Source organism: Schistocerca serialis, chromosome 8 (assembly GCF_023864345.2).
Source record: "Schistocerca serialis cubense isolate TAMUIC-IGC-003099 chromosome 8, iqSchSeri2.2, whole genome shotgun sequence".
Lineage (NCBI taxonomy): Eukaryota > Metazoa > Arthropoda > Insecta > Orthoptera > Acrididae > Schistocerca > Schistocerca serialis.
This window is the reverse complement of record NC_064645.1, coordinates 506,312,644-506,320,278: the sequence shown is the minus strand read 5'-3', so window position 1 is coordinate 506,320,278 and position 7,635 is coordinate 506,312,644. Positions and strand designations below refer to the sequence as shown.

The 7,635-nt window shown below is 45.2% G+C and overlaps 1 non-coding gene across 1 annotated transcript; it reads left to right on the top strand.

Moving 5' to 3' along the window:
• Positions 1 to 4,830: 4,830 nt before the first annotated feature.
• On the top strand, positions 4,831 to 4,904 carry Trnat-ugu (transfer RNA threonine (anticodon UGU)). The gene has a single exon. It is a non-coding gene; the product is annotated as a tRNA-Thr (tRNA).
• Positions 4,905 to 7,635: the final 2,731 nt, after the last annotated feature.

Sequence of the window (7,635 nt, the reverse complement as noted above, 5' to 3'; positions counted from 1 at the left end):
TCCGTTACCCCCAGAAACCATCCTTGTAACCATTGATGCCACTTCCTTATACACAAATATCCCGCACATCCAGGGCCTCGCTGCGATGCAGCATTTCCTTTCACGCCGATCACCTGCCACCCTACCTAAAACCTCTTTCCTCATTACCTTAGCCAGCTTCATCCTGACCCACAACTTCTTCACTTTTGAAGACCAGACATACCAACAATTAAAGGGAACAGCCATGGGTACCAGGATGGCCCCTTCGTACGCCAACCTATTCATGGGTCACTTAGAGGAAGCCTTCTTGGTTACCCAGGCCTGCCAACCCAAAGTTCGGTACAGATTTATTGATGGCATCTTCATGATCTGGACTCACAGTGAAGAAAACTCCAGAATTTCCTCTCCAACCTCAACTCCTTTGGTTCCATCAGATTCACCTGGTCCTACTCCAAATCCCATGCCACTTTCCTTGATGTTGACCTCCACCTGTCCAATGGCCAGCTTCACACGTCCGTCCACATCAAACCCACCAACAAGCAACAGTACCTCCATTATGACAGCTGCCACCCATTCCACATCAAACGGTCTCTTCCCTGCAGCCTAGGTCTTCGTGGCAAACGAATCTGCTCCAGTCCGGAATCCCTGAACCATTACACCAACAACCTGACAACAGCTTTCGCATCCCGCAGCTACCCTCCCGAACTGGTACAGAAGCAAATAACCAGAGCCACTTCCTCATCCTCTCAAACCCAGAACCTCCCACAGAAGAACCACAGAAGTGCCCCACTTGTGACAGGATACTTTCCGGGACTGGATCAGACTCCGAATGTGGCTCTCCAGCAGGGATACGACTTCCTCAAATCCTGCCCTGAAATGAGATCCATCCTTCATGAAATCCTCCCCACTCCACCAAGAGTGTCTTTCCGCCGTCCACCTAACCTTCGTAACCTCTTAGTTCATCCCTATGAAATCCCTAAACCACCTTCCCTACCCTCTGGCTCCTATCCTTGTAACCGCCCCCGGTGCAAAACCTGTCCCATGCACCCTCCCACCACCACCTACTCCAGTCCTGTAACCCGGAAGGTGTACATGATCAAAGGCAGAGCCACGTGTGAAAGCACCCACGTGATCTACCAACTGACCACCCTACACTGTGACGCATTCTATGTGGGAATGACCAGCAACAAACTGTCCATTCGCATGAATGGACACAGGCAGACAGTGTTTGTTGGTGATGAGGATCACCCTGTGGCGAAACATACCTTGGTGCACGGCCAGCACATCTTGGCACAGTGTTACACCGTCCGGGTCATCTGGATACTTCCCACTAACACCAACCTATCCGAACTCCGGAGATGGGAACTTGCTCTTCAATATATCCTCTCTTCCTGTTATCCACCAGGCCTCAATCTCCGCTAATTTCAAGTTGCCGCCACTCATATCTCACCTCTCATTCAACAACATCTTTGCCTCTGCACTTCCGCCTCGACTGACATCTCTGCCCAAACTCTTTGCCTCTGTATATGTCTGCTTTGTGTCTGTGTATATGTGTGGATGGATATGTGTGTGTGTGCGTGCAAGTGTATACCCATCCTTTTTTCCCCCTAAGGTAAGTCTTTCCGCTCCTGGGATTGGAATGACTCCTTACCCTCTCCCTTAAAACCCAAATCCTTTCGTATTTCCCTCTCCTTACCTCTTTCCTGATGAGGCAACCGTTGGTTGCGAATGCTAGAATATTGTGTGTATGTTTGTGTTTGTTTGTGTGTCTATCAACGTGCCAGCACTTTTGTTTGGTAAGTCACATCATCTTTGTTTTTAGATATATCTTTTCCCACGTGGAATGTTTCCTTCTATATATATATATATATATATATATATATATATATATATATATATATATCAATATATCAATATAATAGAGGAAAACATTCCACACGGGAAAAATATATTTAAAAACAATGATGATGTGACTTACCATATGAAAGCGCTGGCAGGTCAACAGTGGGAAGCAAGAAGGTGCTTAAAACATCAATGTGGGCCTGTGCTGTGATAGCGCTATGCAAAACAACAACATGGGGTGCGAGCCCTCTCCATGACAAACACGACCAACCATAACACCATCGCTTCTGAGTTTTACAGTTGGCGCTGCACTTGCTGGCAGATGACATTCACCATTCTACACCCTGTCATCGGATCCCCACATTGTGTACTGTGATTCATCACTCCACACAACATTTTTCCTCGTGCGTCCTTGCAGTAGGCCATAGCTGGCTGCACAGGAGTGGTTTGCTGCAGCACACTGTTCCACGGACATCTTTTGATGGATCCAGCCTGCATATCTCAGGCCTGTTATATTCCAATACCATTCGGACCTGCTCATCGGATCTAGCCTACCAGATCTGCCCTGAGACTGGGTTCCAGTTTTGAGGGGAGGGTGGGTGGGTTTTGGGGAGGAGGGGAACTTGGCAGGTTTTCGTGATTTATGTGCTGATCCAGGACTGTGATGCATGCTTGATAGGAAAGTAACCACAGGAGACAAATTTCAGTGCAGTTTTGTAAATTGGCAGATTTTGGTGTGGGCCATTTCTGTACAGAGGTGGTGAAGTCTAGTAAGTGGAAAACGGGATTGTGGGCCCATTCGGACTGTGGGCGGAAAGCACATATGGTATCACTCACACACAGCAGCAGTGACATAAGGGAAAGACCTTTAGAGACTAGGAGAATAGTGTTCTGGAGGCAGGAGATGGCTACCGCTCAGAGCTCGGTGGGGTATGACAGACAATTGAGTTTATTAATATTGAGGACTGTATGACTATATGAGGCAGATAAAATAAATAATAGGCAAGTATATCAACATGAAGGGAGTAAAAGGATGGAATTACTGATGACAGAACCTTTAGTCTGAACAATTACACTAGAAGTTATGCTATACAAAGTGCGCTACAACTTACAAAATTTATATCTTTATTTGTAGTATTCAGATAGTGACAGTTGCTGATAACAGGAAAATGAAATTAGTTACTTCATATACAATGAGATAAGGTGTATGTTGACCTACAGTGACATTACATTCTAGGACTACAGGAATAGTACAATTCAGGATCAGATGTTGAAGTTGACTTACATGGCAAATAAGTTGATAATTAACTATGAAACAATTAAATATGTAAATGAGGAGAAAACGATAAGGCATAATACAAATACATGACATGAGATATCTTCTGACGTCGATTTGACTAGTCTATGAAAGAGCAAGAAATTAGGAGTGCAGACGATTGTGGCCGTGTGGCAATTAGCTAGGGAGCCCAATGGTGACAAGTGTTGTGGTAAAAAGGGTCACTGGTTCGATATGGGGAAGTAGCGGTTGTGCTTCGTATGGTAGCTACCGTGTGTTGAACAGTAGCTTGAATGGCAGATTGGTGACATTAATGACTCTTATAGAAATATAGAGGTATTTAATGTCACTGAGATTGCGAGCTAAAGCAGAGATCTACAGCTGGTTCGATAAATGAACTTGGGCAATGGAACTCTACAGAAATTACCGACTTGTCATCAACTAATCTGTGTTAGACAGATATGTGAAATTGTATCAGTTAACAATAACATCATTTGTGCCTGTTTTGCGGTGCACCTGTTCTGATATAGCTCAAGCTACCTTGCCTCAAAGGAACATGTTATCAGACTGAACTTTAATTTCACACAACGAACTTTTATTGAAATCAGATGATGTTGTGTGTAGCCTAAATCAGTTTTTGGTGCGCAGTATAGCTGTTTTACTAATGACATGGCAGAGTTGCAGGGACTAATTCTTTTACAGTGTGGCTGAAGTGGTGGTTCCCAACATGGAGCCCGAGCCCACAACCCTGAGATTTAAGTCTTTCATGCTCTACTGCCTTAGCTAGCTGGGCTGGTGCTATTGGTACTGCTTCTGGCCAACGAGCGCATCTGTTGAAGATGGTGAGCAGGTAGTGTTGGCCGTTTGAAAGCGGCAGTGGTCCAACAGTGTCAACGTAAACATGTGTGAATCGCACTGTGATGTCGGGGAAATTACCTACCGGTGCATGTATGTGTCTGCTGACTTTACTAAATTGGGACTGGAGACAACACTTCATCCACTCTCGACAATCCTTCTTTGCTACTGGCCACAAAAAGCGATCTAGAACCAGACGGAGCATAGACCTCGTACCTGGGTGGCTCAGACTGCGTAGGGATTCGAATCCTTGCCGTCAGAGGTAGGTATGTGGCTTGGCTGTGGACACATCGCAGTACAGCTGTACACTGGTGCCAGGAATGTCTACAGGTTGTAGTTTGGGCGCTGATGATCACGCTGTTTAGCGCCCATCAACCTCAAACACACACACACACAGGTTGTAGTTGCAATGAAGTCCTTGTATATATGAAGGTAGTATCTGTTCCTGAAAGAACAGATACCATAGATGACTGTGCAGCTTCTCTAGAATGAAATGATAATTAAATCGACACCCTAGCTGCAAACAGGTGTTGACATACATCATTGGGGACATGTTGAAAATGTGTGCCCTGACCAGGACTCGAACTGGGGATCTCATGCTTACATTGCAGGCGCTCTATCGATCTGAACCACTGAGGGCACAGAGGATAGTGCGCCTGCAGGGACTTATCCCTTGCACGCTTCCCATGAGATCCACATTCCCAACATGTCGACACAACAACATTCGTAGTGTGCCTAATGGATGCCATGAGTAATGTATGTGATGGGAAAATATCTATTAGGTGCCCTACGAATGTAGTGGTGTGGACATATTGGGAATGTGGGTCTCATGGGTAGCGTGCAAGGGATAAGTCTCTGCAGACACACTATCCCCTGTGCCCTCGGTGGCTCAGATGGATAGAGCACCTGCCATGTAAGCAGGAGATCCCGGGTTCAAGTCCCGGTTGGGGAACACATTTTCAGCATGTCCCCAATGATGTATATCAACGCCTGTTTGCAGTTAGAGTGTCGATTTTATCATCATTTCATTTAAGTCCTTGTATCTTGTAACAGGTCTTCCAGCTCTTCGCCTGACCTCTATGCTCCTGCAAGTGCTGCGTAGTACAGTGTAGAGGTGCCGCCAAAGTGAGAAAGACAGTCCACCACGATGTTGTCGATCCTGGAAATGTGTTGAATGACCATGGTGAATTGGGTAACACACAGCAGTTGATTGAGTTGCCTCGATGAGCAGTTCAGATTATTTTCCCAGAAGGCGAATGTCAGCGGCATGTGGTTCGTAAATACTGTGAAGGCGTGAGCCTCGACGTGAGGACCAAAGTATTTGACAGCCTCATACACCGCCAGCAGTTCGCGGTCGTACGCGCCCCATCTCTTTTGTGAGGTGGTCAGCTTTTTAGAGAAGAAAGGTAGCGGCTGCCAGGCCTCATCAATGCGTCATTGAAGCACGCCACCTATCGCTGTCTGGCTCGCTTCTACAAAAACAACCAACAGTGCATTCGGCTGGGGATGTGCCAACAATGCCGCATCTGCTATCGCTTATTTTGTTTTCTCAAATGCCGCGATCGTGTCGTCCATCCAGGAAGTTGTCGAATTGCTCTTAGTCTTCGGACTCGCCAGCGCAGCTGTCAGCGGCTCTTGAACTTCAGCTGCATGTGGCAGATGCTGCCTATAAAAGTTCAGTATGCCTCTGTAGCGTCGTAAGTCCTTGCATATGGCCGACCGGTGCAGCTGGCGGATAGCCTCTATTTTCTCTTCGTACATCCACAGTTGAAATGGAGGATAGTGGGACGTCAGCTGGTTTAAATTTACATTAAAAATGAAGAAATTCCTCCAGCTGTATTTAAGGTGTCGATTTTATTTTGGCAACTAGTTTCAACGTTGTAACAACGTCATCTTCAGGCCCATACACTTGTTGACGTCAATTTTCAAGGAATATAAAATCATGACTCTTCCATCCATTTACATCTATGAAAGTATATGCTTCCTGAAGTCTCACCCCCAGTTTTCTTCTTTAAACAGTGAGTTCCATGACTATACAACACGACAGAGTAATGAATTTCACAGAGAAGTGCATAAGAAAGCCCATTACAACAAGAGTGCAATACACCACCCAAAAATTCTCTATAGTGTTCTTCCCTTAAAAATAAAAAGGATTCAGCAGCTGAGCAGTTTTAAAAGTGAACTCAAAAGAATGTTAATCAGTAATAGTTTTTACAGTGTTAGTGAATATATGAATTCTTCAGAAAGATAGCGTCCCTTCACCTATCTTATAAGTTACTCATATACAAACTTGTGTTGTGGGGTAGACTCTTTTATGTACACACAAAAATTAATTAATCTGTCAATATAGAGTGTTATAATCATTGTTTCTTGTTGCTGTCCATTATACACAGAATATATGTATCTTATTTGTGTCCTATATTGTTACAAATTTATATCATGTAAGCTATAATTGTTTTGCCCATATATTTAATTCAGATTGTTCACTGATAGTTTTTACGTAATATGTTGTTATTCATATTTTTTCTGTATGTAACATATGACAAATCCCATATCATTGTACATGATAAAACGGGTGCTCAATAAACAAACAAACAAACAAACAGCGTGCAGCTGGTACTAGAAGCCAGTGGTGATACGAACGTAGTTAGTAACCACCTTCCACACGGAGCACGTCCGTATCTCACGACTGGCTTCTAGTACCAGCTGCACGTAGTTGACGTCAAAAAGTGTATGGGCCTGAAGATTACGTTGTTACAACATTGAAACTAGTAGCCAAAATAAAATCGACACCTTAAATACAGCTGGAGGAATTTCTTCATTTTTAGTATAAGCCTCTATTTTGTCCGGCAATGGTTGCGAGCTAAGGGATAATGCGGTGGCGTAGGAAGTCAACTTGCGACTGTCCAAAGATACACTTCCCAATGTTTAGCATAATTCCGTAATTACTTAGTCATTGAAAAACCTCGACAACATGCTAGTGACGTTCTTCTGGCGAGGCTGAGGAGACCAAAACGTCGTCGAGGTGAGGGAAACAGAATGACAGGCCTCGCAGCACTGAATCGACGAATCCTTGCCACGTTAGTGCCGCATTTTGGAGACCGAAAGTCATACATTTGCTTTCAAATCAGCCAAATGGTGTAATAATGGCTGTCTTCCGTATATCTTCGTTGGCCACCGGAATCTGTGTGTAGGCCTTGGCGCAATCTAATACACTATACACACAAGCGCCGCTCAACGTGTAGTTGAAGTCGCAGAGCAGAGGTATCGGGTACCTGTCAGGTATTGTGCTGACATTCAGTGCTATGTAATCCCCACAAGGCCGCCAGGCACCTCCCTTTTTGGGGACGAGGTGTAACATTGAAGATCAAGGGCTGTCAGACAGACGCATGATGCCCTCTTTGATCATGTTATCAAACTCGGCCGTGACTATCTGCAAACGGTCCGGCGCCAGTGGTAGTGGTCGGCAGGAGATCGGTGGCCCCTCGTGCTGTGGCCTTCTCCACCAGACATCACGGCGCCTAGAGTATCAGCAACCAAACTGACAGCCTGCAGCTGCGGGTTGCCCACTTCGCAGGCACACTGAAGCACTACACAACCGACAGGCAATATTGATGAAGGGCCACAACAACAACAACAACAACAACAACAAAAAAACCACAGCAAAGACACCAGCGGCCACT